Source organism: Dryobates pubescens, chromosome 6 (assembly GCF_014839835.1).
Source record: "Dryobates pubescens isolate bDryPub1 chromosome 6, bDryPub1.pri, whole genome shotgun sequence".
NCBI lineage: Eukaryota > Metazoa > Chordata > Aves > Piciformes > Picidae > Dryobates > Dryobates pubescens.
This window is the reverse complement of record NC_071617.1, coordinates 44,319,264-44,332,857: the sequence shown is the minus strand read 5'-3', so window position 1 is coordinate 44,332,857 and position 13,594 is coordinate 44,319,264.

The following is a 13,594-nucleotide window of genomic DNA, read 5'->3' as shown; positions in this document are numbered from 1 at the left end:
TTCTATTCTAATCTATTCTATTCTATTCTATTCCATGAAATTCCATGAAATTCCATTCCATTATATTATATAGGGAAGTATTAATTCTCATTTTCCAGAAAAGGTCTGTTCTTAAGAACTTAAAATTTTAAAACAAGTGGTAAAAACAAACCTGTCAGATTAAGTGAGATTTTGTGAATTACATAACTAAATATTCTTTTTGTTTGTTTTAACTAACTCATTGTGAGAAGGAGTGGGGAAACTTGGGAGTTGTATTTCACAGACGTATGTTGTATTTGCCATAATTCAGGACAGCAAAAAATGTAAAACATCTTGAAAATTGCCTTGGAACAGAGGATGTAGCTACAACCAAATGTGTCTAAGATCAAGATTTATCCACTGCCCCCCACATAGCAAGCAAACCATCTCTCAGTTTTACATTGCCACATGAGGTTATTAACCATAGGATAAATCATTGTATTGCTCCTACATTTTGTATCACTCTTTTAATTGCTCCAAGCTGGGATCTTTAGGGTTTAGAAAGAAACTTTTCCAGGGACTTTGTCAAATGAGTTTTCTGAGAAATGTTAATTTACAACATGCTATTTAAAGAGAGCATCTGCTCATCAGAGAATAATCTCAGAAATCTGTGGGTTTGCAAAGTGGCAGGTACACAGTTCTCCCTTGGCTGAAACTAGGAAAGAATTACTCTTATGAGCACCTCCCACATAAAAGATCTTTTGCCTGTTTTTTTTTTCTGCTCAGCTCCTTGTGGTAAGGCATTTCAGGCCACACATTTGCAATTCGTTGGAAGTTTCTTTGTACATTTAAAATGAGGGATGCTGAGCCGAGTGCCAAGGCTTTCGGTAAAACTGAGATGCGGTACGTGTTGTCTAATATGATGAGATGTTGGTCTGGAGGCTTATGCTTGCTATTTCCTCCTCAAATGCTAGTGTTTTCCATTAGCTAAGCCATACCATCCTTTTGGTAATTTCTGTTGTTCTTCTTTGAACATTTCCTGATGTTTGTAAATACCATTTCCACCTGAAAGGACAAAAAGCTAACTGTTTTTCAAGATGGGGTAAGACAAGGAATTTAAGATTCTAGATTATTGTCGTAGTTTGGGCTGGGTGCCCTCTGCTACAGGGGTGTTTCCTGTGTCCAGAAGTCCAGCCCAGTGGGTGGACGCAGGAAATTAGGTATTTCTACCATAATCCCTTGCACCACTATAAATTTTGCGGTGGGGTCTGGCACTTCCTCTTTCCTTCCCTCTCCGAGACTTGGTAACTGGGGGAGAGATCTCCTGGCCATGGGCCTGATTGGGCCCAAGGCCATGGGGGGATGGGCAGTCTCAGATCTGGCCAGCTGAGACCAGCCTAATGGTAGGGGGGGGAAGGAGGAGCCCTGGGGGTTTTGGGTGCACCCTCAGGTGGGGTTTGGGGTCTTTCTGGGTTTATTTTGGTTTCTTTCTTGTCACTATGTTTTCCTTTTCGTGCACACTCACTGCTCTCTATTTAAACTCTCCACTACCTTTGCAATCAGTTTGTCTGAGTCGTTATTTCTGCGTGTGGTGGGGAGGGGGTCTGCCCCAACCCATTACAATTATTTTATAATAGTAAAAAAAAAATAAATAGTGAGGTAGGTTAATGGTGATCTTATCACTGGTCTGTGGCTGATACGTCAAAACTTACTAGTGTCCTCAAATTAATGTGCTTGTCTGTGTCAGATCAGACATACCATACAAGAAGACTTTATCTCTCTGTTTGGTATCTGTACCTTGATTCTTTTTCAGGTCACCTTCTAGTTTTCCATCTGGCTGCCTTGGAAGATGAAGGGGAGCAGAGATTACCAGAAAGGCCAGGGAGCACTCCAGGAAACTTACTGTAAATGTGTGTCAGACTTCTGTCACCATTTTCACCTCAGCCTTGTCCTTTTTAGGTCTGCAAAGTACAATCCCTGTAGCAGAAACAGCAGACATAGGGATTTAGGTTTGTTCAAGACCTACAAAGCTGTACAGAGATACCTGTATGAGGAATGAACTATATCATTCACTGTGAACCACACTCAACAGGAAGCAGTACATTTGATGATGTAAGACTGAGCTATGTTTCTCTTTTTTTCCTTCTTTCTCAGTGTAACCAGTAGTAGATAGCTTTTCCATGACAGGAAGTAGTGGTTGCTGGCATGTCTCCCATCTGACTTGCTGAGAACTTAATATTCCTGTTTATACGTTCTTAGCTGTTTGCACTGTGAGAGAAAAAAATATGAAGGATTCTGATGAGGTGGTATTTTTCAGTACCCCATATCTTTGAGAAGCATTCAGGATCAGCTTAGCTGAGGATGAGGACAGCATGACTTTGTTTTCTATCTATCTCAGGCTCCATCTGTAATGGCCCTGTCTTGGTTGATTGAAAATTATTCCTGATGTGTATGATGTCAGGGTGAGGCTGGCAGCCCACAGGAAAATCACTTCAGGCAATGCTTATGTTTGCCTGCTTTATATTTTTCCCTTGGGAAGCTTGGCTGAGGTCTTTGCCTCCTAAAGCATCAACAGACAGATTCAACCACTGGACTGAGAACAGATGAGTAGCAACTAATAATAAGCTCTGAAGCATAGCAAGGGGCCTGGAAGTGGAAATCACTACATCAGTGGATCTGGAATGGAAAATTTCATTAATGAAAAACTGGTTTGGACTTGCTTGTCTGTGGGAGCAGCTGGGCTCGCTGGAAGCACAGGGGATGCAGATACTTTATTACTTAGATGCTTTCTTCTCTCTATCCTTGTTTTAATTAAATGAAGACATTTGATACTAAAATCTTATGACATCTCACTTGATCACTTGTAGGTATGGCCAAGGAAGCTCATCCTGTACTTAGCCTTGCTGGTAGTCACTAAAGTGTTTTTTTTTAACCTTCACAGAAAGAGTGATTGACCATTGGAATGGGCTGCCCAGGGAGGTGGTGGAGTCACCATCACTGGAGGTGTTTAGGAAGAGACTGGATGGGGCACTTGGTGCCATGGTTTCGTTGATTAGATGGTGTTGGGTGATAGGCTGGACTTGATGATCTTGAAGGTCTTTTTCAACCTGGTTAATTCTATTCTATTCTATTCTATTCTATTCTATTCTATTCTATTCTATTCTATTCTATTCTATTCTATACTATCCTATCCTATCCTATCCTATCCTACCCTATCCTATGCTATCCTATCCTATTTTGCTGCCATCAGCAGCAGTGAATTCAGGCAGACTCCTGATGGCTGTAAGAAGTCATCAGAAGCACAAGAAACTACACAGAAAACAGGGGGCATTGTAATAATTTTTTTTCTTTTCGCTCTCTGATTTGTGACTTCACTGGAGAAGTCAGCAAGTTATAAAATGCTCAAAGACAGAGAACTCAAAATACACACTTTAACACTTGCACAGATGTATATAGGTACTTGTATGTAGATGCATTGTAAACAAACATGCATAATATAGAAAAAGCATATGCATACATAGAGGATTTCTACGGGTGTCTGCACTCAAATAACTGTTCACAACACATGTCCTCTGCAAGACTTTGCAGCATCAGCCCCATAGATATAGAATAGAATAGAATAGAATAGAATAGAACAGAATAGAATAGAATAGACCAGGTTGGAAGAGACCTTCAAGATCATCGAGTCCAACCCATCATCCAACACCATCTAATCAACTAAACCATGGCACCAAGCACCCCATCAAGTCTCCTCCTAAACACTTCCCACGATGGTGACTCCACCACCTCCCCGGGCAGCACATTCCAATGGCCAATCACTCTTTTTATGAAGAATTTCTTCCTGACATCCAGCCTAAACTTCCCCTGATGCAGCTTGAGACTGTGCCCTCTTGTTCTGCAGCTGGTTGCCTGGGAGAAGAGACCAGCCTGGGCTACGACCTCCCTTCAGGTAGTTGTAGAGTGCAATAAGGTCTCCCCTGAGCCTCCTCTTCTGCAGGCTAAGCAACCCCAGCTCCCTCAGGCTCTCCTCATAGGGCTGTGCTCCAAACCCCTCCCCAGATCTGTTGACCTTCTCTGGACATGTTCCAGCAAGTCAACATCTTTCCTAAACTGAAGGGCCCAGAACTGGACACAGTTGCTGACTACAGGTGCAGAATGACCTCCCTGCTCCAGCTGGCCACACTGTTCCTGATACAGGCCAGGATGCCATTGGCCTTCTTGGCCACCTGGGCACACTGCTGGCTCATGTTCAGCCTACTGTCTACCAGTACCCCCAGGTCCCTTTCTGCCTGGCTGCTCTCCAGCCACTCTGACCCCAGCCTGCATGGGGTCAGAGTGGCCAGTGTGTAGAACCTGGCACTTGGATGTGTTAAATCTCATTTCTTCCACTCCCATTTCATTCCAGTATAGTGCGTGTCATTTTTGTTTGGTAGTAAACTTGAGGAAGACATACGAGTTTGGCTGCTTTAATTCTTCATAATAAATTAACTGCTAGGACGTAAATGCACTTCTTTTGCTTTTGCTGTGCTTAGTTACAGACTCAAATCAGCATGATTGGCCCAATTGTCTCTAGAATATATTTTTTAAGGGTTCGCATGACATCCTAGCTGTGCCAGAAAATCTAATAGGAAATAATAGACTCAACTCAGCTCTGTGCCTCTCTGCTGAATCTAAATTAATCTACCTCAAGAAAAAATTAGATTTTTACTTATGACTATTCCTCTATCTTATTATTTTCTCTTCAAAATATCATGGTGATGTTAAAGCATAATCATTAGACACTTGTCTGGAATCCTACCAAGTACAACACAAGCACAAGAGGGATAGGCACTCCGTTTGTACAGCAAATGTATTGCTCAGCAGAACACATAAATCCACACAAAACTCAAGTCATACATTTACTTTCTGTAGCTTTCTTTGCTACATCACAAGTATGTCTGGGTACTTTGCCTGTTCAAGTCCTAGCAGGCAAAATCAGCACTGTCAGCATGGTCAATGACACCGAAGTATGCAAATATCCTCTTCCCCTCACACACCTGTGAGAGCTTCTGGTTTCTACTGTAACTCAGAAGAAGCACAACTGATACAGGAGGGATTCACTCAGAAACTGTGCAGAAAAAACATCTGTTTGTGTTGAAATTGTAGTAATTTTTATTTTTTTTTTAAATAAACATGATGTTGTCAGATGAGGGTTATCTGCCTGATACTCATCTACTGTACAGCAAAGCACCTAAAGGAGAGGAAAGTGAAACAAAAACATGAAAATGCACATTCTGGGCAAGTCACTGGGAATTCCACATTAAAATTGCAATCAGCATTATTTTATGCTAAGTTTATGAAAGTGTGGAGTCAGACCTCACAAATGTGGGATGTGATAATTCTATTCTGATCTGTGTGCCTATTCATATAGCACTGGCATTAAACCATACTAAGCTACAAAGCACCCTATATTCACATTCTGAATTTCTCCAGCCCCATCTGTGTCACTAGCATGATTTGTTACTTCTTCTGGACCAGAGCTTGACAGAAATGTTTTTCAAAGAACAAATTCTGTTTTCTAGCCATAGAGAATGATTTTTTAACAGCTGGAAGCATTTTTCTTTTATATTTTATATACCTGTATTTTATATTTTATATACCTATATTTTATATAGATAATGAAACAGTTAAGGAAATAGGGAATAGAAAATTGAATGCTTGTCCATTGGAATGTGCTGCCCAGGGAGGTGTGGGTGTCACCATCACTGGCGGTGTTTAGGAAGAGACTGGATGGGGTGCTTGGTGCCATGGTTTAGTTGATTAGATGGTGTTGGATGATGGGCTGGAGTCAATGATCTTGAAGGTCTTTTCCAATCTGGTTAATTCTATCCTATCCTATCCTATCCTATCCTATCCTATCCTATCCTATCCTATCCTATCCTATCCTGTCCTATCCTATCCTATCCTATCCTATCCTATCCTGTCACAGGTAGTGATAACTATAATTGGCAATCCCCAACAGAACTGTAGGCAAGTAGGTTTTTGTGAAAGTACTTCCTCAATCATGTTCCATAAGCCAGTGGATGCATGTGAGATAACCCTTAGTGAATTTAATTGCTTAGATGCCTGGCACACTATGAAAAAATCCTCTTCTTCATTTTAAGTGCATATACTGGTAGTGGAGCTATTAGCAGTGAAAACATCCAGAAGTTTAGGAGCTAGGAGCTTCTAGAACATCTAGAATATCATTATTTTAGGTTATCTGTGAATAATGTGAAATCTGACATTGATTTGCACTGATTCACAAATTAAAAGTGGAAATGTGTGCTAGATGCATCAGATGAAGTGTTCACAATGCATAATTCAAGCATTGGAAAATAAATATTCTGATCAGTTTTGAAAGATTGTGGTATGTGTTTTAGCTTGCCTTCCTGACATTTTTTTTTCTTTTCTTTTTTTCCTCCTTGCATTTTCTTTTTACATCTCATCACTAGATATATAACAGCCTTCAGATCTCAAGAAATAACTGTCATCCTCTGTCCTGCATATTAACAATCTTTGGTCAACAGATTGATTTAGCAATTCATAGTATCTATACTCCTCATTTATGATTGCAGGGAAACAGATAGAATTCTTTTTAAATCCTCTAATGCAATTTCTATGTAAAGATTTTTTTCTCTCTTTTTCCTAGCACTTTACTTCTTCACTGGGAAAATAATAATATTTTTCAGGCACTGATACATGCAATCTATATATTCTCAGTGGGGCATTTCATATTCTTTCTCACAGTGTTAAGAAAAATGACATCAAAACTCAGTTGATAGCTCCATTGTATTTAGATCACTATAAACCAAAGTCTTCCAGTTTTCAAACATGCCAGAAACAAACCTGAGTATCCTGTTATCACTATGCATGGGGAAAGCACTGAAAAAAATGGGGATCTGAGTCATCAGGGAAGACCTTATGGGTATCTACAATGACCTGAAGGGAGGTTGTAGCCAGCTGGGGGTTGGTCTCTTCTCCCAGACAAGCAGCACAAGAACAAGAGGACACAGTCTCATGCTGTGCCATGGGAGGTTTAGACTGGATGTTAGGAAGAAATTCTTCATAAAGAGAGTGATTGGCCATTGAAATGTGCTGCCCAGGGAGGTGGTGGGCTCACCATCCCTGGAGGTGTTTAGGAGGAGACTGGATGGGGCGCTTGATGCCATGGTTTGGTTGATTAGATGGTGTTGGACAATGAGTTGGATGTGATGATCTTGAAGGTTTCTTCCAACCTGCTCTATTCTATTCTATTCTATTCTATTCTATTCTATTCTATTCTATTCTATTCTATTCTATTCTATTCTATTCTATTCTATCAAGGCTTGTACCCACGGAGAAGTACTCCATTGTGTTTCAAACATAAGCATGCAGATCGTTCCTAATTTCTTAAAGTGATTTTTCATTGCCATAATGAAGATAAGAATAACTAAATCAGACCCAAGTCTTCTGTTGAACAGAGGACAATACAGAAGAACTCACTGCAAGCAGGTTTGAGAGCTTGTGTTTCATCTTGTTGTTTAATGGTTTTCAAAACGTCTTAGCGTTCACTTGTGCAGCTGTGGCTGGGGCTTAAGGTATTATTTGCAAACATGCCTTGTAATTCACCATATCCTGATACAATATAAAATTTATCTGTGAAATAGCATTTTCCTAAAATCAACCACTTTGAAGGGTGTCTTCTTCCCACGATTGCACATTTTTCAGTGTATGGTTTCCCTTGCCCTTATCCACACTCTCTGCCCTTTGTCAGCCCTCAAAGGGAAAAAAATAATCATAGGATAAATGTTTGATTTTTAAATGTCCACCTGCAGCCAATAGAATGAAAACCACTTTGCTTTTTGGGAGACTTTTTCTGGTTCATATCTCATGGTCCTGATGTCCTCAGCTGCAGGGATGGGAATAAAGGAAAAGACTGTTCACTGCTTCTCCCTGAATGTTCAACCAGACATATTTATATATATAACAGAGCTATATTAAAGGTATTGGATGTGGCACTTGAAGCCATGGTTTAGTAATCATGATTTCTTGGGTGACAGGTTGGACTTGAGGTCTTTTCCAACCTGATTGATTCTATGATTCTATATTTCACAGTTTTGGGAAGTACTCCCCAGGCAACAAATCTCCAGAAATGTCCACCTTCTGTCCATGTACTTGTCAAATGGGGAAGGTTCTCCAAATTTCTTGCTTGTGCTTTTTATCAGTGCCTAGTTTAGCAAATTTTTGTTCAGATTTTCTATATTACTTTATTTTAGTGCCTTATACAAATTGGAAAAACAAGTGAATTTTGATCAGACATACAGAGGTTACAGCAGTGACTGTTACCACCCTTTCTTTACCATCACCATGTTTCTACTGTAGAGGCATGAAGTGTGATGTGTATAATCATCACATTCAAGCTGGGGCTCAGCCCACTGATGTTTGAAGCCTATTAGAGCACCACTCCACAGAATCTCAAAGTTAGGAGCAGAGAGTGAAGAGACCCCAAGGCCTGAGCAATGTTCAGGAATTTGACAGAGACCCAGTTAACAATGTCTTGCTCATCTCTTGACCCATAATGAAGATGATGCACACAGCCCAGTAAGAGACAGCCTAACCTTGTCACATTTGGATATATGACTCACTTTTACAGGTTGCTGGTGTGAAGGATGAGCCTCAGCATCCAGAAATCATCATGAAAGCAGAACAGCCAGTGCTCTGAGCTACCCCAATCCACATGTGGGAACTGCCAGGAGCCCTCATCTGAAATGCAAATGATCATTACAACAGGATGCTGCCACATGTGTCCCTGGCTGAGTTTCTCAGCAGCTCTACAATGACAGCAGGCAGCTGGGCTGTATAATTGGCCCCAGGAGAAAGTTAATCCCCTCTGTTCAAACACCTGGATGTGCAGTACTGCTACTGTACTCAGAACAAAGATGGAAAAGAACAAAGGATTTAGTTGGCTGTGCCATAGCAGTGTCTTTTTAAGTTCAGAAGGCAACTTGGTGATGGAGAGAGATGCTGCAGAGTGACAATTTCCCACTCTTAATTTATGTATAAGGTTTGATTTCAGGACTGCTAATCGAGGAAGAAACTTTTTTTTTTTTGCATACAATGTTGTCTTATCTCTTGTGCTAAATATTAGTAACTGAACACATATCCACCACACCATATGGGATTTTACAAGTCTAATAACTCTATCAGGAACAGTGTGGCCAGCAGGAGCAGGGAAGTCATTGTGCCCCTGTACTCAGCACTGGGTAGGCCACACCTTGAGTCCTGGGTCCAGTTCTGGGCCCCTCAGTTTAGGAAAGATGTTGACTTGCTGGAACAGGTCCAAAGAAGGGCAACAAAGCTGGGGAGGGGTTTGGAGCACAAGCCCTATGAGGAGAGGCTGAAGGAGCTGGGGTTGCTTAGCCTGGAGAAGAGGAGGCTCAGGGGAGACCATATTGCTGTCTACAACTCCCTGAAGTGGGGTTGTAGCCAGGTGGAGGTTGGTCTCTTCTCCCAGGCAACCAGCACCAGAACAAAAGGGCACAGTCTCAAGCTGCATCAAGGGAGGTTTAGGCTGGATGTTAGGAAGAAATTCTTCATAGAGAGAGTGATTGGCCATTGGAATGTGCTGCCCAGGGAGGTGGTGGAGTCACCATCACTGGAGGTGTTTAGGAAGAGACTGGATGGGTGCTTGGTGCCCTGGTTTAGTTGATTAGATGGTGTTGGGTGATAGGTTGTACTCAGTGATCTCAAAGGTCTCTTCCAACCTGGTTAATTCTATTCTATTCTATCATGAGTAATACATCAAATAACCCAATACTAAAGTAACCCAAATTCTTCCTCCAGGGTAAACTGTTCACTGAAAAAAAATGACAAATTCCATCACCTTTCCTCCAGCACATGGGATTGCAAATCTGTATCAGTTTATTACATGTAAAAAGAGTGATTTTATTATGAAGCACCACAGATGTGCAATAGACAGAAAGTATTACTGGTGTCTAACAGGGAATGAAACAAAAGATGGGCTTAATTGTAAAAGCTTGGGAGCCAAAAGAGTTGGCATTTCTGCTAAGATGTATCAGTTCTCATTCAACCTTTCATTTTCAGTGACAGATAGTGACTTCCATGGCAACAGAAGCATGCTGCTGATGTTTTTTTGACTCAGTTTCATGATCAATAAAATGGAGATGCCCTTACCTCTTTCATGGGTGTATAAACACACTGATTCTGGCTTTGCAAACTGAGATCTGTGTATTCAGTTCCAGAGTGTTATTGATACTGATAGATGCAGCTCATTACTGGGCTGTAGGCCAGACCAGCTTTTAAATCCTTTCCATAGCAGCAAATTTTGGCTGCCTAATAAACACACCCATGCTTATAGGCAGATCTGTCATGAAGGCAACACACCTGTGATCACAAAAGCAGAAGTCTATAGAGCAAAGCAGAATGGGTGGTGAGGTGGAAGAGTTGGAGCCTTCTCACCAGTGGTAAGTCCTGATGAGTATGGCACATGTCCTTGCCCCACTTGAGAGTAGGCCTCCGCATTTCTTTCCTTGCTATGAGACTGCTTCTGTGTCTATGTCTGAAATGTCTAAGCAGAAACACATCTGCATGACTGTGCATGTGGTGCACACTTATCCATGGGTAGACTGCAAAGAAAGGTAGAATGCAGACCACACTGTAAATGAACACTGTAAATGAACTGTCCACATGTGATTTAGCTAATGACAATTTATACTTTGTTGAGGTTATTTACATATTCCACTCAGTTAAAAGAAAAAAACAGAAACCACAAATCCTTCCAAAAAGTTAATTAAGCTTGAAATAAACAAGTCCAAGATAAAACTTGTATTCAAACATATTGGCAGGAGATTTATGTGGGGGGAAATACTGTGTTGGTTCATCCTGTCTCACTTTCCTAAATATTTTTATTACTTAATTTCTTTCCCCATTTTCTGTATCTTCACTCTTGCATAATATAGTTTAAAGAGTAGAATCTGGTTTATTTCAGCCCTAAGGCCCCACCTTGTCATGTTTCATTACATCAGATTTATAATCATCATATATATTTTTCATCCCAGTCTTAACACAAATAGTTCTCTCTTGCTATTTACATTTTGATATACACTTCAGATTCTGCTAGTTTTTTTCAAGTTTATATTGCCTGTGTTAAAGTAGAACCTCCAAAACTTGCTGTTGTGCTACGGAAAATTCAGTGGCACAACCACGTAACGTAGTAACAATGACCTTGTCCCAGAACTGACACAATATGGAAATCTGACCTTCACTTAAGCTGTCACAGAGGGCATCCCTGATGATGGAAATTTAGCACTTCTCAGCACAAGGAATAGCTGAGGTTTTCTACTCCTGTGTGACCTGGAGCTTGGCTATAAAGAATGTGCCATCTGCTGAAAGGTCATGCTCTGATTTAACATCCCTGGGGACTACTTTTTCCATTCAAGCTGTGCCCACATTGCTAAGAGCATCTGTCTCAGCAAGCTATCCTGAGCATCTAGGTGTAATGTTGTAGAATGGCTCATATCCAGATTGCACAGCACTGCCAGCTTCTGGAGAAACCTAAGCTGACTTTTTTATCGCCTACTATGAGCCCCATACATTCATGAGTCGTCTATAGGCACCTAGGGATAATTACTATCTGTATGTGTGATTTATCAATCCAAAGTGTCTTGTAGGATCATGGTACATCAAATGTGGGTTTTATACTACAATGTCAAGCATGTGTGATGTGGGACACGGCATAAGTGGGATTATGGGAAATAGGAGGCAATGCTGAAAGTCTGTGTGAAGTAGAAAGAGCCAAGTCCAGCATGGAGGGGTCCAAACTGTTATTCAGCAAAGATGTTTAAGAAACTGGAGCATCTTTCCTATAAGGAGAGAATGAGAGAGCTGAGACTGCTAGCCTAGAGAAGAGAAGACTCACAGATCTTTCCAGGGCGTATAATACCTGAAGAGAGGGTGTAAACAGGATTCAGTTTCATGAGTGTCCAGGCAACAGGGCCAAAATGAAACTCAGGAGGTTCCCTCCGAACATCAGGAAACACACTTTCACTGTGAGGGTGATCAAGCACTGGCACGTATTGCCCAGGGGTGTTGGTAGAATCTCCACCCATGGAGATATTCAAGAGCTATCTGGACATGGCTGTGGACAACCTGTTCTAAGCTGCCCTGCTTGAGTAGGGGAAGTTGGACAATGTGACCTCCAGAGTTTCCTTATAACATCAACCACTCTGTGATTCTCTGAAACCTTTATAAAGACTGAATTACCTGAAAACACTGAAAGTCACCATTTTACGTTCAAAAGAAATTGGATTTCTAGACGTGTAATAGATATGATGCATGCATGTAGATAGTGATGCTTAGCAAAGACAAACCAATTTAAATGTTTTAAATTGCATATAACTCAGTGCAAAAGGCTACAATTTTAGCCTAAAATTTGAATATGACAGAGAATATATGTTAGCAAGTTTTCAGGGGAATTCACAAGTCTGGCCAAAGCTCATGTTTTTCATCTGTGGGCTTAGCATGCCTGGCTAAAGTTAGGAATGATTTTTCTTCACCTCTGAAATAACAAGACATATGTCATTAAAGCAGAAATTGGAAGCCTTATCAAACAAGAGTGATGACTACACAGTTGCAGGGATTAAAAAAATGAAAATCACAGTATGAAGTACTATCCTTATTTTCCAGGGAAAGATGAAACTCTTTGAAACATAACAGGTAATCTATTTAGTCTTATGTATGGAAAAAGAAAGAATAAAAATAAGGAAATACAAATAAAAAGCACAACCACTTAGCACTGGTTGTGCTGCTAAGACATTCCTTTATGATACTCCATACCTGTCAGCACCCTCTTTAAGTGTGAAACATATTTTTTAAAGGCTCAAACTACATTTTATTTTATCTTTCTGTGGAGGTGCAAAGTTTGCTGGCAATTACTCTCTACCCACAGCTTGTAGGATTCATGCCAAAAACCCTCCTCCACATGGGATGGTGTTTCAGATGCTTTTACTGAAATCAGCACATTTCCTTTAAAGCTGCTGTGGCCTTTAACTGAGATATCTCCTTTTTGTATTTTACTTTTATTAAGCTGACACAAAGGGAAGAACTTCAGAGCACTGCATGAGAAACTTCCCAGTTTTCCCTGAGATAGTTTTGTAGTCAGCAATTTTTATCATTATATGCAGTATTAGACATCTATCTACTTATCCATCTATTGATATCATTCTTCTGGCTAGCTATCCAACCATCCATCCACCCCACACTTGTCTACCATCTATGTTCACCCATTTATCCAAATAAAGAGGCATTTATCTTAAAAAAAAAATGCCTTCAACGTTAAAAGTTTTGACAGTCTTTTCTCTCTTCTATTCATTACCACAGAAAGCTATGAATATGGACGCACTTTGGCTGAGGTCTGCAGACTGAACTAGAATAGAATAGAATTAACCAGGTTGGAAAAAAACTTTGAGATCATCAAGTCCAACCTATCATCCAACACTATCTAATCAAATAATCCATGGCACCAAGTGCCTCATCCAGGCTCTTCTTAAACACCTCCAATGGCCAATCACTCTTTCTATGAAGAACTTCTTGCTAACATCCAGCCTAAACCTCCCCT